Here is a 26,314-nt window from a genome sequence, read left to right on the forward strand (position 1 = left end):
TCTGTGGCTCTGGGCGTGTGCGTGTGCGTGTGTGTTAGTAATTGCTGTCTGCTGAGCTCGTCCGTAGGGTACAATAGGTCTCACATTTGCGAGAGATTAAGCTAATGGCTATGTAAATGACAACACCATTTATTTATCTGTTTTCAAAACCAACGCACATACAAATTTTGTCATTTACAATGCCAATAGCTCTAACTTTTCCAAAGGCGAAACCATTGCATTGTAAATGCTTGTTTATGTATTAGGACTAGTTTACAGATGGCTTTAGCGGCCTCTTGTCAAAGATCTGCTATTTACTATATGCAATATTATTATTATTATTATTATATGAAATTTGTAATGCGCTCAGCTTACCCGGGGACATCCCGGCGCAACAGACCAGAAGGAGAGACTCAGCTAATCACTACTGTGGAAACAAGTAGGTCTTAAGAAGTTTCCTAAATGGTAGGATCTTGGGCTCTGAGCGAATCTTGAGGGGCAAAGAATTCCAAAGAGTCGCCACCTGCACATAGAAACGCCTGCCCCCAGAACGAGCTCTCCTTACTCTCGTTGACTGCAGAAGATGTTTTTGGTCCGAGCGCAACAGACGTGGGGGTTTATAAGGACGAGCCATGTTAGCAAGGATGGGGGAACCTTTGCCATGCAAAATTTTGTGGGCTGTACATAGCGCTTTAAATTTCACCCGCTCCTTCACGGGGAGCCAGTGAAGCGCTTTGAGGGCCGGAGCAGCAGACTGCCTTCTGGGAACATCCATAAGGACTCTCGCAGCTGCGTTTTGCACCTGTTGGAGGGTTTTAAAGGTCGCTTCGGGAGCACCGAGAAATAGCGCGTTACCATAATCGAGCCTCGATAGAATTAGGCCACGTATCAACAGCCTCCTTGCTGGATCAGGAAGCAGTGGTAACACCTTTCGGGCTGACCTCAGCAGACCAAAGCAAACCCCTGCGGTTTTCCTGGCGTGGGTCCTGAAGGACAGATCTTCCTCCAACCATACTCCCAAGGACTTGATCTCCTTCTTGGGGGATGGTGGGTCGCCAAGAGACCGGGGCAAACAGCTCGCAATAATGGAGGGACTGGAATTGCCCAGGAGCATCAGCTCGGTTTTATCTCCATTAAGCCTAAGGGCGGAGGTAGACATCCACCGATAAACATTGGCATGGCAGTCGTGTAACACCTCAGGTTGTTCCGCCAACTGAGCGAGGCCCACCACCAGCTGAGTATCATCAGCATAGCTGATGATCTTCACCCCTGAAGGGGCGACCACTCTTTCAAGTGGAGTCATATTTATATATTAAATAAGGTGGGGCTCAGCGATGAGCCCTGCGGGATTTGGCTCAGTCCTTTTAATTGTATGTTTGTGTTGTCTATCTCAGTTCGATGCACCCGAATTAATTGCTTTCCTCCTTATTCTTGTTTTTGTCCCTTAAGTATAAGCACAGTGTTTTTACCATCATTTAGATTGGATGACTTCACTGTGAAATCGCATTCTTAGCTCTCCTCTTTAGTTCTTTTGCTACTGTTTCCCCCCCTCCCCAGGATTGCCAAATGATGCATCACCCCTCCCAAACCTATTTTTTTTTTATTATTCTATTTTGCCAGCGCCCAGTAGCAGTAAAGTGCTACCGGGATGCTCACTTCCCCAGTCGTTGATTTCTCCCCCTTTCCTCCTTGCCGTTCTGGATCCCTAAATGTAAGTAAAACAAATCCAAAATGGCAGCTAGAGCATCAATACATGTGTGCACCTATATGGTGGCCATTTCGGAATGCCTATTCGTTTTCATAAAAATACTTAACAAGGTTGCTCCCCATGCATGTTCCTGCGTGTGCACACAGGAGTGACTGCTGTGATATTTTTTTTGATATTTTTTTCATAAGCTTAAATAAGTAGCATTAGCAAAAGCAGGTGTTGCCTTTTATCATGTGAGCATTAAGCCCACTACATCCATCCCCCCACCCCATCCCACTTCATTCATCCATCCATCCCACTTCATTCATCCATCCATCACTCCGTCCCATCCATCCATCACTCCGTCCCATCCATCCATCACTCCGTCCCCCACTCCATCACTCCGTCCCCCACTCCATCACTCCGTCCCCCACTCCATCCATCCATCCATCCATCCATCCCCCCACTCCATCCATCCATCCCCCCACTCCATCCATCCATCCCCCCACTCCATCCATCCATCCCCCCACTCCATCCATCCACCTCCCCCCCACTCCATCCATCCACCTCCCCCCCACTCCATCCATCCACCTCCCCCCCACTCCATCCATCCCACTCCATCCATCCACCACCCCACTCCATCCATCCATCCATCTCCCCCACTCCATCCATCCCCCCACGCCATCCATCCATCCCCCCACTCCATCCATCCATCCATCCATCCCACTCCATCCATCCATCCATCCCACTCCATCCATCCATCCCACTCCATCCATCCATCCCACTCCATCCATCCATCCATCCCACTCCATCCATCCATCCCACTCCATCCATCCATCCATCCCACTCCATCCATCCATCCCACTCCATCCATCCCACTCCATCCACCCCCCCACTCCATCCATCCATCTCCCCACTCCATCCATCCATCCCCCCCCACTCCATCCATCCATCCATCCCCCCCACTCCATCCATCCATGCATCCATCCCCCCACTCCATCCATCCATCCATCCATCCCCCCACTCCATCCATCCATCCATCACCCCACTCCATCCATCCATCTCCCCCACTCCATCCATCCATCTCCCCCACTCCATCCATCCATCTCCCCCACTCCATCCATCCATCTCCCCCACTCCATCCATCCATCTCCCCCACTCCATCCATCCATCCATCCCCCCCACTCCATCCATCCATCCCCCCCACTCCATCCATCCATCCCCCCCACTCCATCCATCCACTTCCCCCCACTCCATCCATCCACTTCCCCCCACTCCATCCATCCACTTCCCCCCACTCCATCCATCCACTTCCCCCCACTCCATCCATCCACTTCCCCCCACACTCCATCCATCCACCCCCCACACTCCATCCATCCACCCCCCACACTCCATCCATCCACCCCCCACACTCCATCCATCCACCCCCCACACTCCATCCATCCACCCCCCACACTCCATCCATCCACCCCCCACACTCCATCCATCCACCCCCCACTCCATCCATCCACCCCCCCACTCCATCCATCCACCCCCCCCACTCCATCCATCCCACTCCATCCATCCCACTCCATCCATCCATCTCCCCCACTCCATCCATCCATCCATCCATCTCCCCCACTCCATCCATCCATCCATCCATCTCCCCCACTCCATCCATCCATCTCCCCCACTCCATCCATCCCCCCCCACTCCATCCATCCATCCATCCCACTCCATCCATCCATCCATCCCACTCCATCCATCCATCCATCCCACTCCATCCACCCCCCACTCCATCCATCCATCTCCCCCATCCATCCATCTCCCCACTCCATCCATCCATCCATCCCCCCCCACTCCATCCATCCATCCCCCCACTCCCTCCATCCATCCATCCATCCCCCCACTCCCTCCATCCATCCATCCATCCATCCATCCCCCCCACTCCATCCATCCATCTCCCCCACTCCATCCACCCATCCCCCCCACTCCATCCATCCACCCATCCCCCCCACTCCATCCATCCATCCATCCATCCCCCCCACTCCATCCATCCATCCATCCCCCCACTCCATCCATCCTTCCCCCCACTCCATCCATCCATCCCCCCCACTCCATCCATCCATCCCCCCACTCCATCATCCCCCCACTCCATCATCCCCCCCACTCCATCCATCCATCCATCCACCCACTTCATCCATCCATCCCCCCACTCCATCCATCCATCCCCCCCCACTCCATCCATCCATCCCCCCCACTCCATCCATCCATCCCCCCCACTCCATCCATCCATCCCCCCCACTCCATCCATCCATCCCCCCCCCACTCCATCCATCCATCCCCCCCACTCCATCCATCCATCCATCCCCCCACTCCATCCATCCATCCCCCCCACTCCATCCATCCCCCCACTCCATCCATCCATCCATCCCCCCACTCCATCCATCCATCCATCCCCCCACTCCATCCATCCATCCATCCCCCCCACTCCATCCATCCATCCCCCCCACTCCATCCATCCCCCCCACTCCATCCATCCACCCCCCCCCCCCCCCCACTCCATCCATCCCTCCCTCCCTCCCCCGGCCCACACTCCCTCCCTCCCCCGACACCCCATCCCTCCCCCGACCCACACCCCATCCATCCCTCCCCCGACCCACACCCCATCCATCCCTCCCCCGACCCATTGTTATTTTTAATATTAATACATCTAAGTCATGTAAATACAACACATATTGCATTACAAATGCTATAGGTGTCACGTTTGCAAAAGTTAACACTATTGGCATTGTAAATGACAAAGTTATTAATTTCGCTATTTTCAAAACAAAAATAAAAAATGTTCTATAAATAGGGACAATTATTGCCGTGGACCAGGAGCGGGGTAATCCCCACCTAATCGCCGCATTAAACACTCTAGTGAGGATAGGGCCCCAGAGGTCAACATTACTCAGGTACAGGTCGGGTGGTGTGCCGTCAGGGCCAGGGGCTTTGTTTTTTGTCAAGCCCTGAATTCCCAGAATAATTTCCTCCAGGGAGAGTACTACTACTTGGCCCTGCTGTCCTGCCCCTCCCTCCCCCTGAGCAATGTCCTGACTGTGATTATATAAGCCCTTAAAGTGTGAGAGCCATTGTTCCGGTAGGATATTAGCGCCAATCACAGGGGCGTTACAGTCCTGGAAGCATGGTTGGTTAATTATTCTCCCGAATTCTGTCATATCCCTTCGGTCTGCAGCCTCCCTTAAATCTGCCCATGCATCTACTTGGAGTGATAATTTCCTCTTCTTTACAGCGCTCTTATATGCCTGTCAGTGCACCAATGAAGGTGTGGGGTCCTGCTACTGACCAACCTGGACCTCAATAATTGAAAAACAGAGCTAGGTGGCTGATCAGGAAAGTTAGAAACAGAGTAAGAAACTGCACAGCCAATCAGTACGGTGCAGCCAGGGATTATAATATTACCCAACAACTCAAGTATTTTTTGAAAAAACTTTTTGTATTATTGCATAAGAAACATGGCATCAAATAGACACTTCATCACGACAGTCAGTGCAAAAACGTGAAGAAATATATACAAATATTTACAAAAGTATATCACAGTGAAGGCAACATACACTTACAAACATGGTAAGACAACATATAATCAAATTCATATGGTGACACCAACTATTGTCTGTGACATAGATTCAAAAGCACATAGTTGCAAATTGAACACTTTTTTTACAAATTGTTAAAGAAAATAGAGCCAGTCCTATGATAACAAAAACCTGTGAACAGGGCGGAACTTAAGATGGAATAGCCTGCCTGTCACGCAACACCTGTGAATAATAAATTATAAGAAGTTGCAAGAAGGGTCCACAATAGAGGTATGAGTTTGTCCCTGTCTGCACCCCTAGTTCTTGACACAGGCTGGGGGTCAACGCGTTTCGAACCTTGTTTATTCTAGGTTCTCCTCAGGACGAGGACTGGATGACGATGTACCTTCTCAGCCAGAATATTAACTGCATGGAGAGAAGGGTGAAGAGCCACTGGAATTGGTCTGCAAGTGGTGTCAAAGATGCCGGATCAAGTGGCGCCCAGGGCGAGCCGTATTAGTCATGGACTCACATTCTCTTAATTTTAGTGTTTATAACGTAGAAGGCGGCTGCACGCGATGAACGCTGTGCGAAGGAGACAAGTCTGCTACAAAGTGTCTGGGCGGGAATCAATCTCTCGCTGTCAGTCAGAGCCTTCTACAGTCAGAGTCTGTAGTCGTCCGTGATCTGCCGGTCCGGTCAGATTAGTGAGTGAGTGAGTGGTGTCACCATATGAATTTGATTATATGTTGTCTTACCATGTTTGTAAGTGTATGTTGCCTTCACTGTGACATACTTTTGTAAATATTTGTATATATTTCTTCACGTTTTTGCACTGACTGTCGTGATGAAGTGTCTATTTGATGCCATGTTTCTTATGCAATAATACAAAAAGTTTTTTCAAAAAATACTTGAGTTGTTGGGTAATATTCTAATCCCTGGCTGCACCGTACTGATTGGCTGTGCAGTTTCTTACTCTGTTTCTAACTTTCCTGATCAGCCTTATATGCCTGTCTGCACTGCACTACTCTTTGTGTGTCCCTAGGCTTATTTTTAAGCTAGTTTTTAGCTCCTTCAGGGCGCGTGAACATTCCCTGTCAAACCATCTCGGGTGGGTGATGTTTCTCATAGGGACACGTGACTTCATGAGGCTAGTTACAAGCCCAAAAGCCCTATCCAGCGGTGGCTCCTCAACCTCCTGGTCTAGACACTCACCTATAGGTACTTTCCCAATGACCATTAGTGATTTATAGAATGCCTCGCCATCAATCTTTGACCACCTGAGTAGTCTTCCCTGGTCCGTGACCCTCACAGAGGTACCAACCACGGAATCTATCTTAGAGCGACCCATGTATGTGAGCTCTAAAACCAGAGGATTGTGGTCACTAAATGGGCTCCACTCAATCCCCACCGAACTAATCCTGTTTTTGGATAACCTGGACGCTACGATATAGTCAATAAATCACGAACACCCTCTCCCTTTGAACGTTGGGACAAGGGTTCATCTTTCTCCAGTCCTATCATGTCAATAGTGTGTTCCAAGTCGTGGGTTTTTAAAAGTTTACTGAAGGCCCTTCCCTCAGTTGTATGTTCGAAGTGAGGGCCTTTCTCGACTGGGCAACAGGACCATTCTGCATTCAGGGGGAACAGAGCTGGGCATAAGTGGCAGTTAAGATCACCCATCATGAGGACGGTTGGTTACAAGGCCCCTTTCCTTTCGGCTATCTCCTGATTAAGTCTATGGTCTAATTCCTGAGTGGTGGGATTGTTTTCTCTAAGGGCTCCTGCATTGTATACATTGAACAGGGTCAGCCTTAGCTCACTACCCCGGAAGCTCACTGCCTGGAGATTATGGGATATCCAGGAAGGACCAGTCCATGTGCCTAGGAGATTTAAATCTACATAGACAGATAGTCCTCCCATTGCTCTTCCTGATCTCAATTTCTGGGCGGGCAAAAAGAAACATTTATACCCCGTCATTTGGAAGAGACTATTATCAACCACCCAGGTCTCTTGTAGGCTAATTATCTGGAACTTACTTATATATTGCCGCCATTCTATATTGTCAAATTTACTTGCTAAACCAGCTATGTGCCACAAGATAATTTTTAGCCCACCTTTTGGTGACTGGTCACAGGCTGATCCATAGGCACTTAGGTTTTCCGTGGCGGACCCGTTGCCATCCCTTACAGATATTACTTGAGCCCCTCAACACTGTGGTGGGAGCAGAGATAGATCGTCCCTTGACTCCTCCTCTGAACTAGGGCCTCCCAGTGCAGGCCCAATCCTATGTGCTAACATGCTGGCTGGTTTCACCCAGTTAGGTCCTGTTGGTGTGTTAGCCTCTTCTATGGAGAAAAGATTTGTGAGGGCAGCCATGTGGGGCTCCCTCAGCCTCCCCCCTCGCCAACCCTGCATAATCGTGTTCCCACCTTCACTTTTTGGTGCCTTCTCGACTGGGTAGGGGGACTTGATCAGTCAATCATTTTCCTCTAGGGACGTTAAAGGCCTAAATCTATTGGACAATTTAGATGATTCCCAATCTCTTACCACAGGGCCGCCCGAAGTGTAGCTTCAAACCATGTCTGTATTCGGACCTTCCCTGGGTCTCCCAAAGAGGTGGGCCGAATCATAGGAGACAATTTGTCTGGGATATACGTATGCTAATAGAAGGAGTTTTATATTGCTCGCCAGATTAGCTGTCCCCCCGACTACAATGTGCTGCACTACACTTGCGTCCCTAATGTTCACTATTATACAATTCCCCGCAATATCTTTGCGCCTGGTGCCTATCCAGCTTACCCTTCTGACATGGAGGATTTCCCCGTTTTTATTACCTGTCAGCGGCCTGTTCTGGTTCAGCCAATCTGTGATCTTGTTCCTTAACTCAGTATGTGACTCATTCTGCTCTACCTTTAAATCCGGCACTCCCACGAGTACCACTACGTAGGGGCACGCTTCCGGTGGTAAATTTATAATGGGTAGCGTTTCAGCAGTTGATTTATTGGCCCCACGGTTAGTCTGGTTTACCGCTACTGCTTCAGGTATATGGGAATGATTACTTTGCCGTTCTGTTGATGGCACTGTGAGTCCCGCCCCTGCCCGTAAAGCCCACTCCACTGAGACCCTACCCCTATCCGGATTCAGAGGGGTGCCTGACGGATTAGGGTCCTGTATGACTATGTGCTGCTCACAAGACCTCCTGCTAGGTTGTATTACAATCTGTTGATCTTGACTAGTGTCAGTAGTAATCTGGTTATGTGTAGTACCTATGTCTGAGACTGTACCCTGCGCCCTACCCCTGTTCTTTAGTTTATTTATAATTTTATCCAGCCTACTAGTTTTAACTGGCTTGCAATAAATGATTCTAGGTGATCTTGTAAGTCTGAAAGTATTTGCGCCATCCAGCTCGGGGGCTAACAACTGGGGGAATCTGCTTGGCCCTGGCTTCTCTCTGCTGGCTTCCTAGTTCAGTAGGGGGAAAGCGGGTTTTAGTTTTCTTACTTCTTGGCTTCTTCAGGCAGACTTTTCTTTTCCGGCTGGTTACAGCTTTTTTGGCATGCATGGATTCCACCCTATCTACGCCGGTACCCCACTGTGCGCAAGGGATATCCTGATCAGAAGGCTCTAAAGGGGTGAGTGGAGAAGTGATCATAACCTCATTCTCCGATACCTGTGGCGGGTGGTTAAGTCAGTTATTGGTGTGAGTGACAAGCGTCTTTCCGTGCGCTCTATTTCACTTGATACTACCCCAATGGCTACCCTCAACATACAATCAATTGCAGTTGGCTGAGCAGTAAAAAGGGGGGGTAAACATGTGTCATGTGAGACTGCCTTGGGCGTTGAGGGTAGGTTCAACTTTGCTTTGGTCGAGCGAGTATTTACTTTACTGGCCATACTGGAGAAAAAAAAACTGTACAATCTACCCCAGATGAACCTTATTCATGCAAGACCCAAACGCTTGAGTTAGTTCACCTTCCCTTACCAAAGTACACTCCAACGCATTATTGAGTAAACACAAGCCAACCCCCCAGAACCCGTTCCTTTCAGTCAACTTGTGTTTTACAAGTCCCGATGCCAAGATACGATCTGCCTCCCCTCGGGTCTTTCTTCTTTCTTGATCGCCATTAATCCACCCAATCTGCTGCCAGTTCGCAAAGCCATGAGGGGGGGGGCCCAGCCGGGCCTCCTTTGGCCCCTGATGGCCCGCCCTTTGCCCGGCGCGTCCCGCGCTGCGGTACACCTGCTGCCCTCTTGAAGAGCCCTGGCACTGCCTGATGACACCAATGGCAGGCGCCTGGGGCTTCTGGGAGGTGTAGTTGGTCCAGCTGCGACAGTCAGAGGCATTCCCCTCACGGCGCTCCGTAGACCTGGTAGCACACTGGCCTCACAGCAGCTAGGGAGGCGAGAGCCAGCGGATGAAAGTTACCCCTAGCAGGTGAGTAGAAAATCCTGAAGAGCACGGCTGATCTACTTGTGGCTAGACCCAGTCGGTCATGGCCTACTCTACTCATACAGGGCAAAATAAACTGCTGCAAACTAGAACCTAAGATAAGACCTGTGTGTGTTCCTGTGTGTTTCAAAGTTTAGATAATAATCCTAAACATACAACATATTCTAATAATCCTGTACAATGCATGAACATTGCACAATGATTGTAACTTATGCACAAACTACAATAGAAAAGAGGTTTAAAATACACATTTTTAACTGACAGAAAATAGAGCTACTCAAGAGTCATTTTGGGAAAATAAGCCATTTCAGTGGGTTAAAAATAAAAACGAGTAAAATATATGTATTCAGGTTGCAAATATCAAATAACTTTGCAGTGAAAACTATGCAGACTGTTGAAGTTAACAAAGACATGGAACGACCTATGCGTTTCCCATTGTGAGCTAAAAAAAACTATTAGGACGAATAATATACTTCAATCACTACATTACCAGTTTCTCCAAATATGCATAGTAAAAGGTATAACAAAAACAAATTTACAGGTATACCTACTGAAATTAGTTTAAAGAGATTAGAGGCAGATGAGGTGATACAACACCAAGAAAATGTACACAGGAAACCAACTGGACAGACTAGAACAGCAAGATTATAAAAATACTCAAGTACACATTTTGCAACAATTCATTACACAATAGCACTCACCTTGTCATGTTATGTTAATTTAACTTATTCAGTGCTCGAATACCCGGAGGTGTCTTGGCGCGGAGACTAAAAGTAAGCCCTAGGGATCATACAACTAGATCTGGAACAGCCAGGTTTTTAGACTCTTTCTGAAGGAGGCTAGTGAGCTTGATGCCTTAATATGCTTTGGAAGTGTATTACATAATTTGGCCGTACCATAACCAATGCCTCGACCCCCACCCCAACTTGAGGGGCGAATCCTAGGAACCATTATGAGCCTAGCGTCAGTAGAGCGTAACAGTCTACCAGGAAAATACTTTTGAAGAATACAGGTACCATGTTATTCAAGGCTCTAAAAGCTAGGCATATCGTCTGAAACATGACACGACCTGCTACAGGAAGCCAATGGAGTTTCCGAATGTCCTTAGTGACTGACTCCTGTTTAGGCAGATTTAGTAGGAATCTTGGAACTGCATGCTGTACCATCTGCAGCTTTTTTAGGTCTCGCCTGTCGATGCGCATGCGCATCGAGCAAGCGAGACTATTGCGAGTTATCCACTCTTTATCTACACTGCAAGGAATCGTGGCGATTCCTTGCAGTGCCCGTGACTTTTAAGGTCAATGCGCATGCGCATTGAGCTTATGCGCATGCGCATTGACCTTAAAAGCGCGTGCGCGTGCACGTCCGTCTATGTTTACCCGCTCCGCCCCCTCCCCGCCGTCTCGCATTTCCCCCTGCCGCATCAAAGGCTTTCACGGCCGGCCGGCCATGCTTTCAGTTTCACGACCGGCCGGCCGTGTCAATTACATTACAAAGCCCGCTCTCCCTGCTCCGCCCCCTGCTCCGGCCAACATGGATTCTTCCCTGAGCAGCAGGCAGTGATTTCTGCTTCCTTCTCTTCCCGACACTCACCATGTTGCCTGTAAGCTACTCCACCTTCTGTCACTTTTCATCTCGATGACCAGCCCCTTTGGACTGTAGTTACGAATTAGATTGCGGCATCAGGATCAACGCATTTGCTGGCTGGAAGTTGTGCATTATTAATTGCCAGGGAGGGTTACTTTTCAACTATATTAATGTAGGTTGGCCGCGGCCTTGGCTGTTCTGCGCTTGTCACATGCGCTTACGCTTTTCTCAAAATCTAGGGTTATTCAGGCGTGGGCAGACAGTGCTAGCGGCATCATCTCTTTCTTCAAAGTTTGCTCAAATATTCGTTGTGTCGTTGGTGTGAAAGATCCTGGTATTTCTCATGTGATTTTAAGATTGCCGTGCGGTGGAAAGTCTACGGCCGGCCGGCCATGCTTTCAGTTTCACGACCGGCCGGCCGTGTCAATTACATTACAAAGCCCGCTCTCCCTGCTCCGCCCCCTGCTCCGGCCAACATGGATTCTTCCCTGAGCAGCAGGCAGTGATTTCTGCTTCCTTCTCTTCCCGACACTCACCATGTTGCCTGTAAGCTACTCCACCTTCTGTCACTTTTCATCTCGATGACCAGCCCCTTTGGACTGTAGTTACGAATTAGATTGCGGCATCAGGATCAACGCATTTGCTGGCTGGAAGTTGTGCATTATTAATTGCCAGGGAGGGTTACTTTTCAACTATATTAATGTAGGTTGGCCGCGGCCTTGGCTGTTCTGCGCTTGTCACATGCGCTTACGCTTTTCTCAAAATCTAGGGTTATTCAGGCGTGGGCAGACAGTGCTAGCGGCATCATCTCTTTCTTCAAAGTTTGCTCAAATATTCGTTGTGTCGTTGGTGTGAAAGATCCTGGTATTTCTCATGTGATTTTAAGATTGCCGTGCGGTGGAAAGTCTGCATCAACAGCACCAGCGCATTTTGACTTAGGAAAAAGATTATTATGACCGAGCCATTTAGAAATCCATCGTTTTGCGTTTCACACAAGTGCATGAACATTTGTCTCTCCTCACTCTCTTCCCCAAACTAATGGTAAACTATTGTGTGCCGTTACCAAATAATTGCAAGAGGTGAATGTCTTGAATACGTTTTGTTGGCCAATAATGCTTCTTCTAGAAGAAAACTTATAAGTAAGGGCAAATACATCTTTGTAGTGTTGTCCCATTACTGTGCTGTTGTAACAATATGTTGTGGCGTTTTTCTGTCTGTTACTTTTAATGGAATTTTGAGGGTGTAGGAGTTTTTTAATTTAATTTGACAATGTACAAGAAGACCTCCGTCTCGTTTGTTTAATTTAACCCGCTCCGCCCCCTCCCCTTCCCGCCGCCTCTCCCTACCCGTCTAAATGTATTAGCTATTTTTTGATATTTCTGGCAGCACACTAGAATACATTTTTTTTAGCAGGAATAACACATAGTAAGAAAATGCTACCGCAAACACTTTCAACAACGTTGTTGCCGTTTTTACACTTTCAACAACGTTGTTGCCGTTTTTATTGTGTCATATTGCAGTGCCAAGAATGTCTCATAAACCTTTTCCGTGAGTTACTTATTTATTTTAAAAAAAAATCAAAAGCTGAAAAGATATTCAACCTCATAAGGCTCCAACTTCATTCATATTTTTCTCATTTGCTTTTATACGACTAAATCATCACCATGTCGTGCCACATATACCTCACCCACACAGTATCACTCTGTACCCAAATAACCATTGTACAGTTTTTTTAATTGCTTTTATTGACGTACTGGCCGGAAGTACTGGCTTCCCAGTTTACATCAAAGGTGGTTAGGAAATGCTGGGTGCAGACATTGCAGGTAAAGAAAAATAACATTTAACACCCTCACCCTCACCCTCACTCACCCTCACCCTCCCTCACCCTCACCCTCCCTCACCCTCACTCACCCTCACTCACCCTCCCTCACCCTCACTCACCCTCACTCACCCTCAACCCCTCACCCTCAACCCCTCACTCACCCTCACCCTCACTCAGCCTCAACTACTCCCCCTCACCCTCACTCACCCAAAACCCCTCACCCTCAACACCTCACCCTCAACACCTCACTCACCCTCAACACCTCACCCTCACTCACCCTCACTCACCCTCACTCTCACTCACCCTCAACCCCTCACCCTCAACCCCTCACTCACCCTCAACTACTCCCCCTCACCCTCACTCACCCAAAACCCCTCACCCTCACCACCTCACTCACCCTCACCCTCACCCTGCCTCCCTCACCCTCAACACCTCACTCACCCTCACCCTCACTCACTCTCTCACCCTCAACCCCTCAACCCCTCACCCACCCTCACCCACCCTCACCCACCCTCACTCACCCTCACTCACCCTCACTCACCCTCACTCACCCTCACTCACTGCAATAGGTCTCGGAGCATTTGAGTTAGAGCTTTTAGAATTGTTTATGGCTTTTTTTATTTGTAATTCTTTAGCATTGGCTACAGGAAACAAAAATGCTAAAGATTTACAAAAAATACCCATAAACAATTCTAAAAGCACTAACTCTAATGCTGCGAGACCTATTGCATTTCCAATGCTTGTTTTATAAGTTGTTTCTGCATATTCTGATACAATCCATTCCAGTAATCTAGCTTTGATAGCACAAGTGCAGTCACAACCGTCCTCCTAGAATCGATAGGAATGTACAGAAGAATCTTCTTCAGTTTCTGGATCAGATAAAAAGGTAGCAGAGTTTGTAGCAAGGAACCATTTGAGCAATGGAGTAAAGCACATATAGATACATGAATACAGAGCAAACACAGACATGTTTAATAACAGATATATAAAGTAATTTGAAAAATATTAAAGGGATACGGTATTACAAGAAACAAAAAAGCTGCATCGAGGCCTTTGACGGTTGCTTGGCGGCCTTCTCTTTCACCCCTAACTATTTTTTTTACTGATGAGGGAAGTTATCCCGAAACCCGAGCCATGTCTCGGGCGATATCCAAAAACCCGGGACATGTATCGGGTCTAGAGATCATCAGTTCAACAAGTACCTACTTGCACCCACTGGGGTGAACCACTCAAGGACTCCATATAACAGAGTCCCTTGGGGCAATCCGGAGGAGGGGCTAGTGGTGTGCGGTCCATTGCGATTGGGTCTACAAATTGGCTCCCTTGAGCTTTGAGCCGACGGGCTCCTGGACGACGCACCTGCGTGCCGGTTCGGGCATCGAGGCCTTTGACGGTTGCTTGGCGGCCTTCTCTTCCACCCCTAACTATTTTCTCTACTGATGAGGGAAGTTATCCCGAAACCCAAGCCATGTCTCGGGCGATATCCAAAAACCCGGGACATGTATCTGGTCTAGAGATCATCAGTTCAACAAGTACCTACTTGCACCCACTGGGGTGAACCACTCAAGAAGATCTCCATGTACCAGAGTCCCTAGGGGCGATCCGGAGGAGGGGCTAGCGGTGTGCGGTCCATTGCGACTGTCTACAAAAAGGCTGCCATAATCACGAATGATTAAACAACAGGGGGTGGTGATGGCCAGAGTTTCTGAATTAAGCAGAATACTCTCACCCAGTCAAGAGATCAGGGCTTAATCCAACACCGTTTTTTAGCTCACTGCACCATCCCAGCTCAGAACCTGGCTATATGCAAATTAGTCTGTCCCTGGCCCAGTGTATCATGGGAACAGGGCAAACCAAACTACCAAGCCAATTCTTTCACTGGGAAGGAAACAAGCTACCGGGGACCGGTTTCTGGCATTTCAGCCACCTTCGGCCCGGCTTGCTTGAATCCTGATGGTGCAATGAGCAAGGGACTCACGTCTGAATATACCCTTCCTGTGTCTACAAAAAGGCTGCCATAATCACGAATGAGGCAATGAAATAAGGAACACATTTGCAAAGTGACAATGACACGCAATAATTACTTCAAGAAACTAAGCAAGATCAACACTGGATCAAAAGTATGTCTCTGATCTCCGAGTTCCTAATAAATCGGAGAGCAAAAAAATATATATCGAAATATTAGAAACAGTGGAATAAAACATACTGATAAACTGAAGATAGATGAAAAACTCACTGTATGTCATTGCTAAAGATTTCAAAAGTATATAGAACAACAAGAACACAATCTCAAAACAAGCATTAGCAAATGCAACCCATCGGGCATGCTTCCTGAACTCTACATACATATACATACATATACATACACACACACACACACCACACACACCAACCCCTTTAATACACACAGTTGGCCCGACATCGAGGCCATTAAACCAAACCTACTAAACTGTAGGAAATACTTTAACCATAGGGTTATGTCAATGGCACAGTGTGTAAAATTGTTTAAAACTTCGATATACCAACGGCCTGTATACCTTAATGATAACACAAGCGACCAGCAATAGAAAGCTAATGCTGTCAGTGGCCAGGTTCTAATAAGTATACCCCAAAAATTGCTTATAACTATCCAGCGATAAACTAATAAGATGGCAACTCACACCTGGAGGGCAACTAAAAAATATATATATATATATATATATACACACATAAAAAGAACCTCACTACGTTAAAAAAAATATTCCAATACTGTTAAATGTATAATAAAAACTGAGAACTTGCATAGCCAGTCAGAATGAGCTTAGGTAGAAAATAGTCAGTCAGAAAGCCACGAAGGCAAACAGATTTTTACAGAAGCCTGTATAAGAGCAGGGAGGGTGGAAGGAATTACCGGGGTCAGGGAATTTGTCACTTAAAAAGGTATATCAAGGAAGATGGGGCACAATTCACCCACGGAATTAAAATGTAACACATTATTCAAGTGTATTCAAATGGAAAGTAATGTGTGTGCCGATGACAATATATCATTAGAAAATGAGAACTAATTTGAATAAATAAAGGTTAAGTAAACCAGCCCTGCAAACCAATAATCGTACGAGTCATATTTGGAGTCAAGCAAAACGTGCAAAGTAAGATGACTTGACAGTGCTTCTAAAGTTTAAGCTGCAATGTAATAAATGTGTAATTTAACTTTCAGTAAGTGTGGTGTTCTTGTGGTCGAGTAACAATAGATGGAAAATGGTTGTAATCCTGCTTCCCCACTTGACTTAATGTGGTCTGAACACATATCACCCATGGCGCATGCACGTTTGCTCAATCTGTCAAAATATGAAGCGTGCGTGAACACTATATTAGAGTTGGACGTATTTTACTTCAAACAAAAACAATACTACAACGCGATGCCGCGCCTGCCTTCATTACGTTTCATAAATGGGCTCCTTGTAATGGTTATGGCTTTAACGTACACTCGATTCGATCCAAAGAATAAGTTACCAGCTGCCGATCAAGGAAATGTAGGTTGTAACCTGAGTTTACCCACATAACCATGTGAATCCCTTGACAAATTACTACATTTTTCTTAGCAGCTTCTAAAATATCTGTCTAGAATATGCCTTCCAAGAACATGTTGGTATTACATAAATAATTAACTGAATGAGCAGATTTCTTTTGAATCACTTTCAGAGTTCAGTGTATTATATGCACCCGTGGTTAGAACAGGAGAAAGGTATGTAGTTAAACGTGAGCTTAATTCAAATACATACAGAATGTTAGGAAGATAGAAACCTATCGTCTGATGGAACGAGGGCCACCTACAATACTCCCACTGATATTTTACGCCACTACTTAGTGCCGCAACGACATCTGAAAGAAGAAAACTAGGTCCACTACCAAGGAAAGCAACCACAAACTCTACACAAATCAAACCAACTTAAAAAAAAACAAATCGGTGATCCTGGACCACTAAAGAAATACTGCATAGGGAAATTATGGGCTATCGGGCAAGACTGTTTCCAATACTGTTAAACCCGGCCAATGTAAACAGCACGAGTCTACCGCTGCGAACGACAACAGGAATAATCCTATTCGCTAGGAACGATACAAACGTACGTCTCAATAGCCTAGTTGGATGCAGGAATCCCACAGACACCTGGGAAAGTTTAGCAAATAACCTGTAGAATATGTGGGCCGAAAAAAACACTATTAAGCCATACTGTTGACACAGGATCGGGACGAACGGTCATACAACCTGTACCCCCACTGAAACACTCCTACAACTACGATACTTACACTGGCAGTCCCTGAATTCAATGTTATATCGCTCCTCCGTACCTGGTCTTTTAACGGATGTCATTTGTCTGTAAATTTTGCACTTCCGGGTCGTATAAGCACCAATCCCACAGCAGACCATGTTTTGGAATCGCCTGGCAGAGGGCGGTGCTTCTAATGTGTAACCTGGCCTGTGATTAAAGCAGTGAGGACCTTCCAGCCAATCCAGATTCGCCACACAGAATCCCGTGTACTGGTTGGCTGTATACGCTGCGCGTGCGATTATCTCAGCCGTCCCTTTAAACTCAGGGGGTGCCGCTCATCTTGGGACGAGTTGGATTTAGCTGGTTTTCCCACGGAGTGATTCTGGTTTTCGTACGGAGTGATTTGGTTTTTAGAAACGGGCGGTGACAGCCTGTGTTGTTCGGCCGGTCAGACACCTCTATGCTGCTACCCGTGGCTCTGTCTGGCCCTTTGGGATAAGGTGCCTTAGACACATGTGGGATGTTTATGATTCATTGAATAAGGGGCAGTCCTTTTGCTATACGACACTAGTGCCGTTTTACACCCGCTGCTACTTTAACTGCTTACTGCTGTGTTTGACAACACTTCAAACTTTCGTGGCAGTACCTACTGGGTCAGTTTTCTCACGGCGCCCACATTCATGACTATTTGTACTATACCGTAGCATTAGTGGTTGCTTGTTTCGTTCCTTTGCTTGTCCTCTTACTCTTCAGTCTGCCCTTTTCCATGTCAATAGGCTGTTAAAATAATGTTATATCTGACTGTCATAGAGTCTAGAGAGCCTATATCGTTTGTTGCAGTTTCTAAATGTGATAAATCGCTGCTATGATGAAAGTTGAAAACAAAATACTTACTCACTGGTACCACGTCATAAAGTCCTTCAAGGGCAGGCTAATAGGGCTCTCTGAAAGCCTATCAGTGTGAATGCAATTAGACGTCACAGCTGCAGGAGGTGGAAGCAAGACAGGGAAGGTGCGGAGTATTATTATTGATTAAGGATGGCAGGGAGATATATTAATATTTGGGAGGGGGACTAATTGGGAGCCATGATATGGATGTCTCCCCAATAGTCCTCTGCCACTGCATAGCTGTTGCAAGCAGTGGAATTTGGAAGACATATATAGCATCAGATTATAGATGGGTAAAAGTTGAATACAGTGATGTTTTAGGTCTCGCCTGTCGATGCGCATGCGCATCGAGCAAGCGAGACTATTGCGAGTTATCCACTCTTTATCCACACTGCAAGGAATCGTGGCGATTCCTTGCAGTGCCCGTGACTTTTAAGGTCAATGCGCATGCGCATTGAGCTTATGCGCATGCGCATTGACCTTAAAAGCGCGTGCGCGTGCACGTCCGTCTCCTAACAACACACACACACCCTCTCCCCCGCTCCGCCCCCTCCCGCCGTGTCGCATTTCTCTTTCTCCTCCCCCTCCCCTCTCTTCCTTCCGTCTAACGCCGTGTCGCACCTCTCCCCTCTCCGCCCCCTCCCCGCTCCGTTCCTCCCCTTCCCTCCGTGTCGCATTTCTCCTCTCCCCTCTCCGCCCCCTCCCCTGCCCGCCGTCGCCGTGTCTCTGCTGCTTCCCCCTGTCCTGTCTCTCCTCCTCTCTCTCTCTATACCCTCCCCCTCCTCCCCACCACTCCCATCAAGTCCCTCTGGCCCTTCCCTCCTCCCCGGACCCCTCCTCCCCTGCCCCCTCCACCCTTTCTTGTTTAGTCTGGCGCTCGCCATTTATGCGCTTTTGTGGTCCACAAGTCTCTGGTTGTGACTTAGTGCTCATCGCTTTGTGCACTCAAGGCAGTTACACACTCTCTTTCTTCCAGGCCGCTGTGGATGCACCATGGGGACGCCCTTTTAGTGCCACGCAAGGTGTGAGTTCCAGTGCTGCTGCTTTAGGTGACAGCCTCTCACCCCCTAACTCTCTGTACGGCCTTGCGCTCTTTTCTGTGTGCCCCTCTGGCCGGGAGGTTCGGTGCCGTTTGTTGCCCTCGTCCTCTCGAGCCTCCTCTACGGGCCACTGCAAGCCACGCCGCGGCAAGCACTTTTTTGGCGTTTTAGCACTCCATGAGCTTTTGTTAAATAAAAGGAGATCTGCTTTTAAAGCAAGACGTGTGTATGTAGGCGTGCGGCTTTACATTAGCCACATAAAGACAGCCATTCCACCCGTATATCTCATGTGCACTGGCTTTTCAGTCTGGGAAACACCGTGAGAAAACTAGGTATACCTTGGCAACAAACGTTGGCCGTGGAGCCTTTTGCCCGTAGCCCAAAGCGCAGCGCCAAGATACTCCTTGGAGTGGTAGCGCGCTATATAAGAACCCAATCACATCACATCACATCACATCACATCACTTTTGAACATCCACATGGGCGGGGTACCCTGAGGGTAGTATCAGGCGATGGTACGAGACAGCTCTTTCCGCTGTTTTATCTCTCCCTGCAATCATGTGATGAAAAAATGCCATCCGGTGGGCAGGCATGGCAGATGTTTCTACCGAGTGCAGGCATGACTACCAATCGAACAGATAACGGGCATTACTTTACTACCACCATACTGTTGGGTTCAAAACACATCTTGCAGGCGTACATTCTTACATATAATGTCACCAGATGCTTCAGCTCTCAACGTTTACGAAATTATAACGGTTCAGATCCAGTCATCCGTCCACCCGTGCATGCATGCTGTCATCCGTCCACCCGTGCATGCATGCTGTCATCCGCCCATCCGTGCATGCATGCATGCAGCTTTCCGTCCATCCGTGCATGCATGCATGCTGCCTTCCGTCCACCCGTGCATGCATGCTGTCTTCCGGCCTTCCGTCCACCCCTTCATGCATGCGGTCATCCACCCACCCTTGCAGCATGCTGTCAGCCGCCCATCCGTGCATGCATGCTGCCTTCCGTCCACTCGTGCATGCATGCTGGCATTCGTCCACCGACCGCTCTGGCACAGACAAGCCCTTTCCGTCTTTCTCTTGCCGTCTCTCACTGTGATTAACCTTTACAACAAAAAAAAGTACTCACAGGAACATATTGCCACTAGTTTGAGGACCGCAGAGAGAGAGTTTAGCATCGATACACATTTATCTGCAGGGAGGCATTATATCTTCAATCTAGTCTGCAGGAAGACTTTTTAGAGTGAGAACTTTTACATTCTGTCTAGCTCCACCCCTGGGCCTGGTGACAGCTCCCCACACAACCATCTGAAAGCTGCACAAACGAGTTTACTTGTGATCTCTCCCATTTCAAGCGAAAAATCATCTTCAATTTCAAATATAGCAGAATGCAGATGAATCATGCCTCCTCTCTGGCCACTATGCCGCATGTCATACAAGAAAGGTATAAGTGCATCCATTCCCTTGAACGTGGGATGATTCTACAGCACAAGCCTGTTGCCCAGGCATCAGGTCTGGAATCCAGCAGCCTTCTCCAGGACAGTCAATGATTAAACGGCCTCATGCGCCAGGGCACTCAGTGCTGGGGTGCTAACTGAAGCATCCAACAATGAAAGCTGTGCATATGGTAAGAACACACACAAACAAGTGCAAACCCACACAGATATGACCTCAAACACACACAGGCACATGCATACGTGCACGTGCACGCACAGATATGCACACACACAAACACACATCCACACATGCTCACACACAGATATGCACACACACACAAGCACACACACAAATACATGCACACAGATATGCACGCACATACATAGACATGTGCACACACAAGCACACATACATACATATGTGCGCGCGCACACATGTGCAGACACAAACAAATTCCTTATTGGCAATGACTTTTAAAAATTCTGATTCCACCAGAATCAGAGTCCTCCACAACACCCTGTTTTTTTGGCTGTCGGCTGTGAAAAGGAGACCAATATTGACCCCATTTTTATTATTCTGTATCCTCGGTTTAATTCTGGGGTGCTTTTTAGGTCTCACCCTCACTCTCACCCTCACCCTCAACCCCTCACTCACCCTCACCCTCAACCCCTCACTCACCCTCACTCTCACCCTCACTCTCACCCTCACTCTCACCCTCACTCTCACCCTCACTCTCACCCTCACTCTCACCCTCACCCCCTCACTCTCACCCTCACCCTCAACCCCTCACTCACCCTCAACCCCTCTCTCACCCTCTCTCACCCTCACTCACCCTCACTCACCCTCACTCACCCTCACTCACCCTCACTCACCCTCACTCACCCTCACTCACCCTCACTCACCCTCACTCACCCTCAACCCCTCACCCTCACACAGTGCAATAGGTCTCGGAGCATTTGAGTTAGAGCTTTTAGAAATGTTTATGGCTTTTTTTTTTAATTCTTTAGCATTGGCTACAGGAAACAAAAATGTTAAAGATTTACAAAAAAAACCATAAACAATTCTAAAAGCACTAACTCTAATGCTGCGAGACCTATTGCATTTCCAATGCTTGTTACCTCTGGGATCTGAGTAACACAGACAACTCGAGCTTCGCTGACAAGTCCTGTTTGATGTTGCTCCAAACCCCTTGGTGAAAAACATCCCTGTATTTCATTGTTAACCATCTATAATACGATCGTTGAAATAGCAATCTTGGAGCTCCAAGTAAGGCTTAAAAAGTTGATGGGTACATTAAAGCATTCATTTTGTTTTATTTTTCCGTTGCTTTCCTCTAATAATAATTCAGTTGGAACCAGCTGTGCAGCGTCCAATGCAAAGAATATTCCTTGGTTGCCGTTTGAATGAATGCTGTGATATTTTCTACTTTCCATGAGGTATTAGGAGTGTTGAGAAAGAATTGGTCCCAAGGGATTGAGTGCTTAAAGCAGAGGTCTTCAAACTTTTTGAGGCAGAGACCCCCTTGTCCATTTTTTAGGCGTAAGGACCCCCTCCTGACAAAAAATTCTAGAACCTGGTACTCCTCCTTATCGACAACCATAAATGCCCCCAATTCCCACAGCAAAACATTTTTACGGTGGGGAAATAATATTAAACAGTGTTTAGCCAGCCAAAGGTCAGTGGGCGTGGTCAGAAGTGTAGCTAAAAACAAAGGACCTTATTTATAAGGAATTGGCGTAGGGCAGCAGCTCAAGTCTTCTTGCTGCACTGTTCTACACAAATGTGAAAGGGCAGGAATGCAGCATATTTATGAAATACAGTGGATTCTTGTCCTTTCCCCTTCCGTTGGCACACAAATTGCTGCCTAGCCCCAACATAGGCAGGATTATTTTTTGTGGCGGAAGGGGCACCTTCCTACACAAAAACAATCCCAAGAGGCATTTACCTCTTTCTATGTGAGCTGCAGAATGCAGCCCACATGGAAAGAGGAAAAAACAAGGAGAAATGAAAACATTTCTCCTCATTATGCCTCTGCTAGGGAGGTGTTAGTTTTTGGCGCTGCCCCAGGTTTACGTGATTATGTAAATATAGGGCAGCATCAAAATCCATGGGTGTTGCGTGGGAACTCTAACACAATGCCTAGGAAACACCTCCTTGAGGCAGAGTAAGTCAACTCAGTGACTTGCACTGCTTTGTCTTACTCCATATCTATGAGGCCATGCAGGATGACTTTGCACTGCCTCATAGGTATGGTTGAAACACTTACATGCCTGAGCATCAAAGAAAATGATGCTCTGGTGGTGCAAGCCTCTCATAAATAAGTTCCAAAATATTCTGTACTTGTTTTCGGTCTTAAACCTTCAGATACCTACACATAAAATAATGGGCAGCGTAAATGTAAAATAAATTTGAAAAATGTTGTTACTCAGTGGGAAATGCACTGTAGAATATTATGAAACCACTATTAGTTAATGCACGGTAAAGGTCTATGTGTAACCCGGGAGCCACAAAATTAAATTTTGATTGGTCTAGTGGAGAATAGTGACTTGTGTATTTTTAGTGCTAAGAGGTCACAACCTGTGACAGAAAGCACTGTGAATATGTAAGTCTTTTTTTATACCTGCATTGCATTACACCATGGGTACTCACAAACTTTCTCTCGGGGGCCAAATTTACAGTTTGTGGCCGAGGGCTGCATAGGTGGGGGCGGGGCTACAGCAAATAAAATCAGTGACCATGAGGCTGAACACAGGCCCCTGAAGCGGACACCTTCGTCCACTGAGCCACCAGACCCGGCATACTCACATCTCTCTCTCTCTCTCTCACTCTCTCTCTCTCTCTCTCTCTATCTCTATCTCTATCTCTATCTCTATCTCTATCTCTATCTCTCTATCTCTCCCTCCCCCCCCTCTCTCTCTCTCTCCCTCCTTCTCTCTCTCTCCCTCCTTCTCTATATCTCTCTCTGTCTCCCTCTCTCTGTCTCCCTCCCTCTCTCTCTCTTTCTCTCTCTCTCCCTCTCTCTGTCTCCCTATGTCTCACTCACTCTGTCTCCCCCTCTGTCTCCCTCCCACCGTCTCTCTCTGTCTCCCTCCTTCTCTCTGTCTCCCTCCCTCTCTCCTTCTCCCTCCCTCTCTCTGTCTCTGTCTATCTGTCTCCCTCCCTCCCTCCCTCTCATTCCCTCTGTCTCCCTCCCTCTCTCTGTCTCTCTCTATCTGTCCCTGTCTGCCCCTGTCTCTCTCTCCGTCTCTGCCTCTATCAGTCTCTGCCTCTATCTGTCCCCGTCTCTATCTCTTTCTCTATCAATATCTGTCTCTACCTGTATGAGTCTCTATGTCAGTCTGTCCCTATTTCTGCCTATTATCTAGCCCTGTCTGCCCAGTCTCTGTCTCTATATGTCTCTGTCTCTATATGTCAGTCTGTCCCTGTCTCTGTCTGTCTCTGTGCCTCGGGCAGTGCACACAAACTGTGTCTACACGTCCGCGTCACCAGCCCAGAGACAGCCCCCCACTCCTCCCTCTCCCTGTGTAATGTAAAAGCCAACTCGTTTTCTCTCTGAATTTGCTGCTTCGCGGGGTTTGTATCCCACAAATAGGCCTGGGGTCACTTCTGTCGCTGGCTTTAATTCTGACTCTCACCCCAGAGCTGTCAAATCAAAGCCCCCTTTTGGCGCCAGTCACCTGTCCATGTAGGTATGCATGCATCAATTATATATAGCACCAACCTGGCGGCGAGAATTTGTGAGCTGTACTGCGGGAGTGGAGACCAGGCCTGAGCTCCCTGGCCTTGGCTTAATCCTCTGACTACAGGCTGGTGGGAAACATCACATTACAGGCTCTTAGCGCATACCTCACCCAGCTCTCACTCCCTGCTGCCCTCTGTCACCTCACCCGGCTCTCACTCCCTGCTGCCCTCTATCACCTATCCCGGTTCTCACACCCTGCTGTCCTCTGTCACCTCACCCCGCGGGTGTGTCAGGCCGGGCAGAGACTGCTTCCCGGAGACACATACAGCCGCACCCGAGTACTTCACAGGTCTTTAAAAGACCATTAACTTGTTAATGAGGCTTTGTTGCATTTCACCTCTTCTTAGCGCCCCTGCATCTCCACTCTGACTATTGCTGGAATCGCCCGGCCCCCATAGAGCAGAGTCTCTCGGAGTCCACGCTGTTGCAACCGGCGGTGTTTGCTGACACTCTTAAAAAAAAAAAACAGGTACGATGTCTGTAAGGTCAGCGGGCCGCCAAGATCGTACTATGAGTACCCGTGCATTACACACAGTAAAAGATAGACTGATACAAAATGTGTAAATAGCTTTAAGATAAAATGGTGCTTCCAAAATGTAGATTTTAGTAACACCAGGGCATATGTAATGCAAATGTTTTTATTTTTTTATTTTTACATATCTGTCCCTTCAACACCTCCTTAGGGGTACTAAGGGCTGTGTAAATACAGTTAGGATTAAAAGCAAGCACTTCACAGCCCAGCTATTAATTTTTTGCACTGCCACAAAAAAAATATTTAAAAAATCTTTGTCATCACAAAGGTTGGGCGATTCAGGGGGTGCCAAGCACCCTTTATGCTTGCAGATTAACTAATAGGGCATAGTTGCATTACTTTCAGGCACCCTGGCACCAAAGGTTTTCTGAGTACAGGAGAATCAGCAGAAGCATTTTAGCAAGCGAAATTAGCCATCCCAGGAGGGTTATATTTTTCCAAAACCAAAACAAATGTTTTGTAATCCAGGCACAAGTGATGCTGGAGAATGTGCCATGTCCTTCCCAGGACTCCACATCCCCCCTTGGCTCGCGCCCCCAGGTTGAAGACCTCTGGCTTAGAGAAATACATTGAAATCAAGAATAGAACAGGGTTTAGTCCCACAAAGAAAAAACTTTTTTGTGTAACTAGGTGTTAAAAGGAAGAAGGCCGTTTGACCATATTTCCCCAATGAGGGGTCATAAAACAGTTGTATGTTTCTTTGCAGACAGAAATCCGGCCCTAGTCACGAGGCCATACATCTGGTCTTTTGATAAGAATCGCAGGTGGGCTTCTAACTTGTGAAGACGAAATGCAGGGCCAGTGGGTACTTGACCAGATGTCCAGTGTGGGAAGCGCATGATCACTGCATGTAATGTGCATGCTGTGTTCTGATTGGCTGTGTGTTGCTAACTTAGCGAGGCATCTGACTTTATGATGTATTTGGGAACGCACACCCTTCCGGCCAAACATGTTTTAGTGGGGACATTCTCCTGAGACCATTGTGGTGTCACTGCCTATCTGTGGGGTCAATTTGGATTTTCCTGTTTGTGCATTACTCTAAGGGTTACATGACCCCCCCACCTGTGACCTGTCAATCAGTTGCTTCAAGCCTAGGTCACAGGCCTACCTCACTACGTATTCCTGACTCTGGGTTGAGTGGGAGGTCATATAAGGTGAATTCAACAATGTAGATGCGAGTTTGTTTTATTCATACATATATCATGGTGTATTTATCAATATTAACATTCCCCCCCCAGTTGAATTTTCAGCTACATTATTTACCCAATACTTCATGACAGTCACATTATTTTTTACAGCAGGAAACCACACAAAAACAGTACAAAAAGAGAA

The sequence above is a fragment of the Lissotriton vulgaris genome, unplaced genomic scaffold (assembly GCF_964263255.1).
Source record: "Lissotriton vulgaris unplaced genomic scaffold, aLisVul1.2 SCAFFOLD_2524, whole genome shotgun sequence".
In the NCBI taxonomy this organism is placed as follows: Eukaryota; Metazoa; Chordata; class Amphibia; order Caudata; family Salamandridae; genus Lissotriton; species Lissotriton vulgaris.